At 35.4% G+C, this 12,569-nt stretch overlaps 1 long non-coding RNA gene across 1 annotated transcript; it reads left to right on the top strand.

Annotated features, from left to right (window-relative positions):
- Nucleotides 1-9,969: 9,969 nt before the first annotated feature.
- On the top strand, nt 9,970-11,304 carry LOC108945405 (uncharacterized). The gene is made up of 2 exons (XR_001969553.3): nt 9,970-10,252; nt 10,743-11,304. It is a non-coding gene; the product is annotated as an uncharacterized lncRNA (long non-coding RNA).
- The last annotated feature ends 1,265 nt before the right edge of the window (nt 11,305-12,569 follow it).

Genomic DNA, 12,569 nt, shown 5'->3' with positions numbered 1-12,569 from the left:
TTGACATTATTTAGAAAAGGAAAGTTTGTACCTCTGATACTTTCAAAGTATTTGCTCGAGATGGCAGAGTCTCGTGCTGATAACGTGTTGTAAAATAAAGACAGTAAAGTAAAGATAAGTATAGAGAGAAACTGTTATATTATTCAAACTTCAAACTTCTGTACATAATGAACTGAAAATTCCTCTATTTATAGAAGAAGAAAGGAATCTGCTGTGTAAGCTGCTACTTCAAGCTGCTGTGTAAGTTGCTTGTAAGCTGCTACTCTAAGCTGTTGTGTAAGCTGCTACTGTACCGGATATAGATAATCTTCTATCATGAGTAATATTTATCCATAACGGAGTACCAAAAGGATAAACTTCTTCAGGAGGCTTATTTCCAATAGAGTACTAAATAGATAAATATATTTACGGCGGAGTCTCATATGGATAAGCTTCTTCAGAAAATTTATTTACATCAGAGTACTAAATGAACATCCATAATATAATATATTTATAACAATACCAATCTTTCTTTTCTTTTTTTAAGAAAAAGGTCATACTCATTTTGCCACGTATGACCTTTTTTGGACAAAATTCTGGCTCCAGAGGAAAAGTGAACAAAGGGGAGAAATAAGGATCCTTTCTCATAGAGGATTTGAATATTATAGTTTCGAGATTCTAATTTACTACAATCAAGTAAATTTATTTAGTTTAGAACTAATTATATATATTATTTAATAAATTATTTTGATATATATTATTGGATTTCGATAAATCTATGGCTTATTCATTGCACACCCGCCTCTCGTTTGGTAACTTATATAAAGAAAGAGAAGGGAAATGAATGAAAACATAAAGTTTCTACTATCTTATTTGGTAAGATTTTTTTTTAAAGTTATTGTTGAGGTTTTTGTTATTTAAGATGAAATAGTCTTAAAATGAGGGTGAATGGGAAATGGAGGAAAAATGAAATTTTTGAGAAAAATTTTAAGTTTTCCCCTCTTGACAATGAGACATTGTCCCATATTGGAAGAGGAAAAGATTTTTGGTGGGTATATATATAATTGCTCTTCTTGTAGCTCTTAAAGAGTTAAGAAGAAAGCAAGCCCTGCGCCGTCGTCATCGTCGCTCGCTCGGCTTCGGCTTCGGCTTCGGCTTCGGATTTAGTCAAATGATCGATTGATTGATTAATTTTTTGGACTAAATTTATTTGTTAATAGTAAATATTAACGTAAGATTATCCGCATTTGTAACGGATATGTTTCAATCTGTGTATTGACCACCAGCTGTAATAGCAGCCGCCTAATGCTCTTCCCACCATGGCCAAGTGCTTGCTCCACAAACAAGCTAGTGCATGCTCCACCATGGAGGGTGGAGGGTCGTTCATCTTCAAAGCTGACTGTTATAAATATGTGCAGCAGTTGTTGAAGAAAAATAACACCAAAAACTGAAAACGCTCAACTTTGGCTACACATTGCACTCCTTCCTCTCAGCATTTCTATACGATTTTCTGAGTTTCTACTCCTTTGTTCTGCATTGTTTTAACTTCAAACAAAGCAACTGTAAGTGTGATTTGCTACCGAACTTTGTGTTCGCTGAAACACTGGGGTTTGAAGTACCGCTACACCAGTGTGTGATTCGTTCTATCCTGGGAGGAAATAATCCATAACCTTGGGTATTAGGAGGGGATTAAATTCCTTAAGGAAACACTGTGAATTCAGTGGGCTCGAATTAATTACTGTTTCATTACGATAACTTATATTTCCCAGAATTATTATTTACAAATACAGCAATATTGACGGGACAAACAATCTTAAAGAATTTAATATTTATTTCTGTATTTGTGTTATTCTTATTATTCTGCAAATTAAAACCTTTGTGGTTTTGTGTACTCACGTTTTGGAGAGTAAAGCCTTCGTGGCGTTTTGTTGTAGATTAAAATCTACGTGATTTTTACTCTAGTTTGAAAACGTTTGTTTGTGTCATTCTTTTACAGAAAAAAAAAATGACGACTGAAAGCGAAAACCAAGCTGTTCCGATGGTGACTGCCAACGCATCGACAAGCCGAACACCGGCGTTGGCACCGGCAGAAAAACCCGAAAAATTTTCCGGGATTGATTTCAAGCGCTGGCAGCAGAAGATGTTCTTCTACTTAACTACGTTATGTCTACAGAAGTTCATCAAGGAAGATGTTCCTGATCTGCCAGATAAAACTCCAGAGAATGAACGCTTTATCGTGATTGAAGCGTGGAAGCATTCTGATTTTTTATGCAAGAATTATATTCTTAGCGGACTGGATGATAATCTGTATAATGTATACAGTGGCGTGGAGACGTCAAAAGAATTGTGGAATGCGCTTGAAAAGAAATATAAAACTGAAGATGCCGGGATGAAGAAATTCGTTGCCGCAAATTTTTTGGATTTTAAAATGGTAGATAGCAAGTCTGTTATTACCCAAGTCCAGGAATTGCAAGTGATTATTCATGATCTACTTGTTGAAGGTCTTGTCATCAATGAAGCATTCCAAGTAGAAGCAATGATTGAGAAGTTGCCTCCGTTGTGGAAGGACTTCAAAAATTATTTGAAACACAAACGAAAGGAAATGTCCCTTGAAGATTTCATTGTTCGGTTGAGAATCGAAGAGGACAATAAAGATGCTGAAAGGAGAGGCCGTGAAAATTCAATAATAATGGGAGTAAATATTGTTGAAGATAACAAAAAGAGGAAGAAGGCTTCTGTCCCGAAATACAACCCAAGCAAGAAGCGGTTTAGTGGAAACTGCTACAACTGTGGGAAAATCAAACACAAATCTACGGAGTGTCGTGCTTCAAAGAAAGACAAGAAAAGGGGTCAAGCAAACATGGTAGTAAAGCATGATGATGTTGATAACTTGTGTGCCATGCTTTCTGAATGTAACTTGGTGGGAAATCCTAAACAGTGATTTAATTCTGGAGCCACTCGCCATGTTTGTGCAGTTAGAGAAGCTTTTGCTACTTATGCTCCTGCTGGACCCGGAGAGACAGTTTATATGGGAAATGCTTCAACAGCAAAAGTTGAAGGATATGGGAAGATATTTCTGAAAATGACTTCTGGCAAGGTCATGACTTTGAACAATGTCCTTCATGTTCCCGAAAATGAGAAAGAATTTAGTCTCTACTGGACTTCTTGTTAAGCACGATTTTAAGTTCGTTTTTGTGTCCGACAAGGTTGTCATAAGTAAGAATAAAATATTTGTAGGAAAAGGTTACCTCACCGAGGGCCTTTTTAATCAAAATGTAATGGTTGTGGAAAACAATAATAATATTTCAGTTTCTTCTTACTTACTTGAGTCAAATGATTTATGGCATGTACGTTTGGGTCATGTCAATTATAAAACCTTGCGAAAAATGATTAACTTGGAAGTATTGCCTAAGTTTGAATGCGAAAAATCAAAATGTCAAACATGTGTGGAATCTAAATATGTTAAACATCCTTATAAGTCAGTTGAAAGGAATTCAAATCCTTTAGACTTAATTCACACATATATTTGTGACATGAAGTCAATACCATCTCACGGTGGAAAGAAGTATTTCATAACTTTTATTGACGATGGTACTCGATATTGCTATGTTTACTTACTGAATAGTAAAGATGAAGCAATAGACGCATTCAGGCAATACAAAAATGAAGTTGAAACGCAACTTAACAAGAAAGTAAAAATGATAGGGGTGGTGAATATGAATCTCCTTTTGAAGAAATATGTTTAGAATATAGAATTATTCATCAAACAACAGCCCCTTATACGCCCCAATCTAATGGGATTGCGGAAAGAAAGAATCGCACATTAAAGGAGATGATGAACGCGTTGTTGATAAGTTCTGGTTTGCCACAGAACTTGTGGGAGGAATCCATTCTTACAGCTAATCAAATATTAAATCGAGTTCCCCATAGCAAAACACAATCCATTCCATATGAAAAATGGAAAGGAAGGAAGCCCAACATGAATTATTTTAAAGTGTGGGGGCGTTTAGCAAAAGTGCAAGTTTCTAAACCCAAAAGGGTAAAGATATGACCGAAAACCGTTGATTGTATTTTCATAGGATATGCGACAAATAGTAAAGCATATCGATTTCTGGTTCATAAATCAGAAAATCCCGACATTCATAATAATACGGTTATAGAATCAGATAATGCTGAGTTTTTTGAAAATATATATCCGTATAAAAAGGAATGTGAGTCGTTTGGTGAAGGATCTAAACGACCTCGGGAAGAAACAAAAGAAAGTACATGTAATCAGGAGAATCCAAGACGTAGTAAACGTCAAAGAACGTCTACTTCATTTGGACCAGATTTTGTGACTTTCTTATTGGAGAATGAGCCTCAAACATTTAAAGAAGCTATGACTTCTTCGGAATCATTGTTTTGGAAAGAGGCAGTCAATAGTGAAATAGAATCCATATTGAACAACCATACATGGGAATTGGTTGATCTTCCTCCTGGAAATAAACCTTTGGGTTCTAAATGGATTTTTAAGAGAAAAATCAAAGATGATGGCACTATTGATAAATTCAAGGCAAGACTCGTAGTCAAAGGGTATAGACAACGAGAAGGTCTAGACTACTTTGATACATACTCTCCAGTTACAAGAATTACGTCCATACGGATGTTAGTAGCATTAGCTGCAGTGTATGGTCTTGAAATTCATCAAATGGATGTTAAGACGGCCTTCTTAAATGGAGAGTTGGAGGAAGAAAATTTACATAGAACAACCTGAAGGGTTTGTGGTTCCAGGTAAAGAAAAGAAGGTATATAGACTTGTTAAGTCTCTTTACGGACTAAAACAAGCACCCAAACAATGGCATGTGAAATTTGACCAAACAATGTTGTCAAATGGTTTTAAGATAAATGAATGTGATAAATGTGTGTACATTAAAAATGTTCCAAATCACATAGTCATTGTTTGCCTATATATGGATGATATGCTGATAATGAGTAATGACATTGCCAACATAAATGCTACTAAGCGTATGCTCAATAGCAAGTTTGATATGAAAGACTTGGGAGTTGCTGATTTAATTCTGGGAATTAAGATCCATAAGACTCCTCAAGGTCTGGCATTGTCACAATCTCATTATATTAAGACAGTACTTGAAAAATTCAAGCACTTGGGCTTTAAAGTTGCAAAGACTCCAATTGACGTGAATCTTGCATTAGCAAAGAATAAAGGCCAAAGCATATCACAATTGGATTATGCTCGTGTGTTGGGATGCTTAATGTATATCATGAATTGTACACGACCAGATATAGCTTGTGCTATAAGTAAACTGAGTCGATATACGAGCAATCCAGGCCAATCTCATTGGATGGCAATGAAACGAGTTTTGGGATATTTAGAACATACCCAGAACTTTGAATTGCACTACAGTAATTTTCCTGCGGTGATTGAGGGATACTGTGATGCAAATTGGATCACCGGTTCAACTGATTCTAAGTCCACGAGTGGATATGTATTCACTATTGGTGGAGGAGCGGTATCTTGGAAGTCGTCCAAACAAACATGTATTGCCCGCTCTACAATGGAGGCTGAATTCATAGCCTTAGATAAAGCCGGTGAAGAAGCTGAATGGCTCCGAAATTTCTTGGAAGACATTCCATTTTGGCCCAAACCGTTGGCACCAATATGCATACATTGTGATAGTCAAGCGGCAATTGGAAGGGCTGGGAGCGTTATGTATAACGGTAAATCTCGTCATATACGACGAAGACATAAAACCGTTAGGCAATTACTCTCTAGAGGAATTATCACGATTGACTATGTAAAGTCAAGTGATAATGTGTCGGATCCACTTACAAAAGGCCTAACTAGAGAGGTAGTTGAGAAATCATCAAGGGAAATGGGGCTATGACCGAGAATAAGTCATTGTGGCGGTAACTCTACCTAGAAGACTGGAGATCCCAAGATCTAGGTTCAAGGAGATCAAACAAAGTCATTAATGATGGTTCAACATTATCAAATAAAATTTTAGTCCGTTCTCGTGATGAGACAATGTTCAGTACCAAGGATAAAGCATTAAGGCTTTTTAATGATTTCTAAATTTGATACGGGATATATCAAATAGTGTGTATCTACAGGATGACACGTTTAGGAATCACCTATGTAAGTGTGAAGTGTTAGCCGCTTCAAGGAGAACTTTGTAAGGCCAGTTTTCTACGCACTTATGAAACCAGGCGGTGTTCATGGCTGAAACGAACACAACAATGAGAACCAAAGATGGTTAAGGGTCGGTTGTGTGACTTATGGTTGTCTAGGTATACACCAAAGTTCGACGGTTCAAAGATATCAAATCTACCGATTGACTGAGTATATCCGACATAAGTTCACTACGGAAAGTTCAAAGGGAAACCTACTTATCCAGATGCGATTAATCCTTGCTTGCAAATCACACAGTTTTTCCATGCATACTTCCGTGATATAGCCATTCCCCATTCATGTGGGGGATTGTTGAGGCTTTTGTTATTTAAGATGAAATAGTCTTAAAATGAGGGTGAATGGAAAATGGAGGAAAAATGAAATTTTTGAGTAAAATTTTAAGTTTTCCCCTCTTGACAATGAGACATTGTCCCATATTGGAAGAGGAAAAGATTTTTGGTGGGTATATATATAATTGCTCTTCTTGTAGCTCTTAAAGAGTTAAGAAGAAAGCAAGCCCCGTGCCGTCGTCATCGTCGCTCGCTCGGCTTCGGCTTCGGCTTCGGATTTAGTCAAATGATCGATTGATTGATTAATTTTTTGGACTAAATTTATTTGTTAATAGTAAATATTAACGTAAGATTATCTGCATTTGTAACGGATATGTTTCAATCTGTGTATTGACCACCAGCTGTAATAGCAGCCGCCTAATGCTCTTCCCACCATGGCCAAGTGCTTGCTCCACAAACAAGCTAGTGCATGCTCCACCATGGAGGGTGGAGGGTCGTTCATCTTCAAAGTTGACTGTTATAAATATGTGCAGCAGCTGTTGAAGAAAAATAACACCAAAAACTGAAAACGCTCAACTTTGGCTACACATTGCACTCCTTCCTCTCAGCATTTCTATACGATTTTCTGAGTTTCTACTCCTTTGTTCTGCATTGTTTTAACTTCAAACAAAGCAACTGTAAGTGTGATTTGCTACCGAACTTTGTGTTCGCTGAAACACTGGGGTTTGAAGTACCGCTACACCAGTGTGTGATTCGTTCTATCCTAGGAGGAAATAATCCATAACCTTGGGTATTAGGAGGGGATTAAATTCCTTAAGAAAATACTGTGAATTCAGTGGGCTCGAATTAATTACTGTTTCATTACGATAACTTATATTTCCCAGAATTATTATTTACAAATACAGCAATATTGACGGGACTAAGAGTTATGGGGTCTGTGACCTCTATTTGTTACAGCCTCTGGTGGTGCAAGGTTTGGCATAGACCCCTAACTGTTCAGTGGCAGATCTAAGAGGAGTCAATTGACACCTCTTCGTCGTAAAATTAAACCGCGTAAATAAGTTAAATATTATATTTTTATATATATATATATATATATATATATATATTGTGTGTTGACTTTCCTTTATTTTTTCATATGTGTACTTATTTATATTATGACTCACCTTAATGAAAATTTTGGCTCTGCCACTGTACATGTTTAGTATTAGGAATCCTAATAATAGTAGGATAGTGTCCGCTGGTGATTTGGTATCCAATTAATTAGAATATGCTCCCTATTAAGATTCTTTTCATTCTCTTCTTAACCAAACCAAATAATGGAAATTAAAGAGTTTTCTTTCTTCGTTATCCCTTTCTTCCATTTTATCACATTTCCTTTCTCCAAACAAAACTTACTATTCCTCAAAGTTTATTCTCCACTATTTCATCGACTGAAGAATCCCTTTCATTCTTTTCATTTTCAGTGAGGTGGTTGGCCAAAATTTCCTTGTGAAAGGAACTTTGGCTTTTCTTTTTCTTTTGGTTTGGTATTATGTATTTGCCAATGAGTTGTTTTCCTCTGCTTGAAAGCAATGGCAGCTGACCGTTTTCTCCTAAAATAAGATCAAACTCATTTTATCCGTTTATCAAATCAAATAAAATCATTTTTTCAGTTTTTGTTGTGTCACATAAATACTAGGTAGTATACTGCTTTGCGTTTCAAAATGGTTCAAAAAAAAATTCACTCCTTCTTGATGCTTGCGGCAATCTCACCGAATAAACTATCACTAATGGTTGTGGTGGGATGAACATAATCTTTTCGCCCTTAATTTGATATATCGAATTTGAGCCTTAGAAAATAAAAAAATAGTTCTGGCAATGAACAATTTAATGAACCTTACGTGACACAAATTCAAATTAGTAGGGACTCAATACAGATATTAGGCTCCGGGTAGGCTAACCCTTTTGCCTGGCTGGCACTTACTCAAGTTAGAATTTTGCGCTCTCTCAAAACGCTTGCACGCCTGCGAGTGTTCTCCCCGGTCCTAAGAAGATAGAGCACTCGTGGCATACACTTGGCAATTTACCTTAGAAAGAATTCAACCCACTTGAAAGAGGAAAGGGGAGTAGGCATAGTCCCGCTCCTGGCTTAACCCTCCTACGTGAACCCCTACTGCAATCAGACAGTGGAAAAAGAATGATAACTTAGGCGCAACGACACCTAGAGTTGTTACAGTGAGTTAGAGCGAAAAGCCTTAAACAAAAAAAATAAAAAATAAACTTATATACCATATTATTTCTGTGGATTTTGATATGGCGTGACAACGTTCTCACATAATTAACAAAAAAAAAGTGTGAGTTATAGATATTGGCATCATGTAGCCAATAAATATATATCATAACAATGATGTGTATATCACAACTTTAATTTATGTATTTGTGTATATCAAAAAGTATATAATAATTTTATTTTCCTTATTCGTATATCTAAAATATACAATTATAAATATAATTGTCTATATTTTGTTGTTATCTCTATATCCAAGTATATAACACAAAAATAATTATATTTTTGTATATCATAGTGTATAACAAATCAAATAACGTGCATGCCAAAATGTATATCACAACTTTATTTTTTCTCTTTGTATATATCAAATTATATATTATTTTATTTTATTTTTCTTCCTTGTATATCTTAGTATATAACACATAATTTCTTATGGATATACGCAGAAATATATGCTAGAAATAAAATCAACTATCAAAAGAAGAGAGGGGGAGAGGGGGAGATGGGGTTCAACGAACTCTAATGCGGATCTATCTTAGAATTTAAAAGCCACCATTTTCTTGCGGATCTAACTGATCTAGCGAAAAGGGGGTTGTGGAGGGGGAGGGGGGGGGGGGTGAGAGAGCAGCCATTTACTTACGGATCTAACTAATCTAGCGGACAAGGGGGCTTGGAAGGGGGATAGGGGCGGCGAACAAAGAAGGGAGGACGGGGTGGGGGAGCAGGGGGGGGGGGGGGGGCGGAGCAGCAAATGGTGAGAGAGAATATATAAGAAGGGAAAAGTCTTCGTTTAACCTATGTTATATAATCGGTTTAAATTTACCCCTACCGTTATATTATCGGATCAAATTTACCCCTACAATGAGCAAATTTTTAAAAAACACTCTTTGATCTGTTAAGTAATCCAAAATCTCCCAAATTTCTTTTATTTAAATTACTTGTTGTTCTTCTTGGTCCACTATTTTAATTTCAAAAATTATTATTGATGTGAATACTAAAGTTATTAGACTATACAAATTATTCATAACTTTTTTTATTACCAGTGCACCCATTTCTTTTTTTGTAATAAATAAAATTGATTTAAAATTTTATTTATTTTTCAATTATATACACACCGTAAAATTTACTGGGTCTATTTATTGTGTATTATATGCCGGAGATCAAAGAGCTTTTTCTATTTGTTCTGTTATTTATTCAAGAATGAACTTGAAAGTCGTGAAGACGTGAGGAATGCATTTACTGAAGATGGTATTAACGGTTTGAAAATGCTCGATACACATATTAGTTAGTGAGGTAAATAGTATCCATCATAAATGTTTCAACAAGATGCTAAGATTTGATATATCAACTTCGTTCAGTTCAATTTTCTTTTGACAAGCAAAGTGATATAGTGAAAGCGAATATTAGATGCAATTATATGCCTTAGTTGTAGTGGCAAGATGTCTCTTAAGATTGGGTTGCCATTTTGTGGTCACGATGGGAAAAGATTTCTACAATCAAAGGCAGAACTTTTGGAATGACATGGGAGATAGACACATGAATGTAGGAAACGTTATATTACATACTGTTTTAAAAAATGATATGATGATTTCTCCAACAATTCAAAAAAATATTGTGGATGCTTATGATAAAGAAACAATCAAAGTTGTCATCAAAGACTTGGATGGTGATTATTTTAGAATATTAATTGATAAACCAAAGAACATTTCACGTAAAGAGCAAATAACCCTAGATGTCGATATGTTAACAAAAGTTGAATGGTGATCGAGTGATCTTGGCTATTGTCAACGTGAGTGATGATACATTTGCACTATCACTAAAGGAAGCAATTTATTTTTTGCTTTTGGTCTCGTTAAGTCCATTTGGTATATGTGCACAATGTTATGAAGAAGCTAGTAATATGTAACGGGAAATAAATGGCCTCAAGTCTTTGATCTTGCAAGATGCTGCAACTACATATTATATTCATTTTTTTTGCTCTTGCAATTAACACTTGTATCTTTCTAAAAGCATTTGGATGTGGATACTGCAGGAGCATCTTTTGAGCGCAAGGACTTTTCCACAACGTCAAGTAGATAAGTTAAGAATTGCTTAAAGTTGGAGATGTCAAATCGGGCAAGGATTGAATAAAAAACGCGGCTGCTATGACCGGGTGAAACTCACAGAGAATCTCATTTTAAAATATTTAGAAGAGAGTCTAAGGTTAACCGGTAAAGTTACTATCATGTGACCAGGAAGTCATGTGTTCAAGCCGTGGAAATAATTTCTTGCCAAAATGTAGGGTAAAATTGCGTATAATAGACTCTTGTGGTACGGCCCTTCCCCGAACCCCACGCATAGCGGGAGTTTAGTGCACCAGGCTGCCCTTTAAATTATTGGAAACAATCTCTCAACCTTCACTAGATATGGGTAAGTTCTGCGTACACACTACTCTCTTCAGATCTTAAGTATGAGAATATACTGGGTATGTTGTTGGACAATTGTATATTTCCATTTCCTTCAATTATCACGTGCTTGAAAATATTGAATGTAAGCCGCCACATTCAGTTACTAGATGTAGAAATCTATTCGCGTAAGATTTAGATATTTATTTTTATGCTCGACTTGATGTTCAGAGTACTACTATTGACAAATAAATTGAACAATGTTTTACAAAATAAAGATAAATATGTTGTTAACTGATTAAAGAAAATGGAAAGTCTGAGATGGGTGAGGCTATTACGTACATTGCAATCATCAATGTAACAGAGTAACTCGAGAAAGCTTATGCTCGTGACATCATTTCACTGGGTGAATGCGAAATTGAGTGCATAAACTATCTTAAGCACCATTGTTGCTTCTGCCATAGTTGTTTGTGAGAAAGTTTTCAACAACACCAAAATTCAACTATATTATTTAAATAATTAATCGAAAATAATCGAGCAACAAATTAAATTTAACAACCCAATAATCAACAAGACCCAATTAAATTTTCAAGCTTTTTTCGATCCTCAACAATGGTGGATTCTAGATTTTTTTTTACCAAACCTTCAATACTACTGTTAAAGCTTTTAAATCTATCACAAATAAATGGTTTTCACAAAATTTGGACAATAAACCAACAAAAACCGCTCAGTTTTAGATCTAAAATTTTATTTTCTTTCAAAAATTCTATTTAGGGAAGAAGATGGGGGGCGTCCTGAGGAATTGAAGAAGACTGGAGGGGGGAGGGGGGGCTCCTGCGGGGAGAGAAGACAAAAAATGGAATTTTTTACGGGATTTACGTACTTTTTTTGTGTGCAAACACACAAGTGCTATCTAGTCAAAAGTAGTGTGTCTTAGACACACTTTTAAAAGGTTGAGTGTGTAAAAGGTTTCCCGTGAAAGAGAGGTGCGTAACAGGGATTTCGCTGCAAGGTTGATGGGTAAACTATATATTATTTTTATTTTTTTTTGTCATTGGAAAATTTTCTTTTAGAGTGTCTTTTGCCATAACTTTGCCAAAACTGTGATACATACAACTATAGTCTACCCAATATGTCGTAAGTTCTCCTTCTTGTTTGCTTTGAATTAGACAAACATTTTACGGTAGCAACCCAACATATAAACAACCATCAATTACTGTGGTATAAAAATAGTATCCTTTTAAATTTAGAAGTTACATGCTAATACTTTAACAGAGGGTTTAAATGATGCTATCATGTAAAAACTTCTATTGTGCTTGAATTATAAAGACTGCAATAGTTTATCAATGCAATTATCCCATACTCTAATCGAATATTGGAAACTTACTTTTTTAAAAAAAAATTATTTTCGCTGACTTAAAAATCTATGGAAAAAGTGTTTCAAAAATTTTAATAGGAAAAATCTTATTTCATGT

The sequence above is a fragment of the Nicotiana tomentosiformis genome, chromosome 8 (genome assembly GCF_000390325.3).
Source record: "Nicotiana tomentosiformis chromosome 8, ASM39032v3, whole genome shotgun sequence".
In the NCBI taxonomy this organism is placed as follows: Eukaryota; Viridiplantae; Streptophyta; class Magnoliopsida; order Solanales; family Solanaceae; genus Nicotiana; species Nicotiana tomentosiformis.
This window is presented reverse-complemented; position numbering and strand designations above follow the sequence as displayed.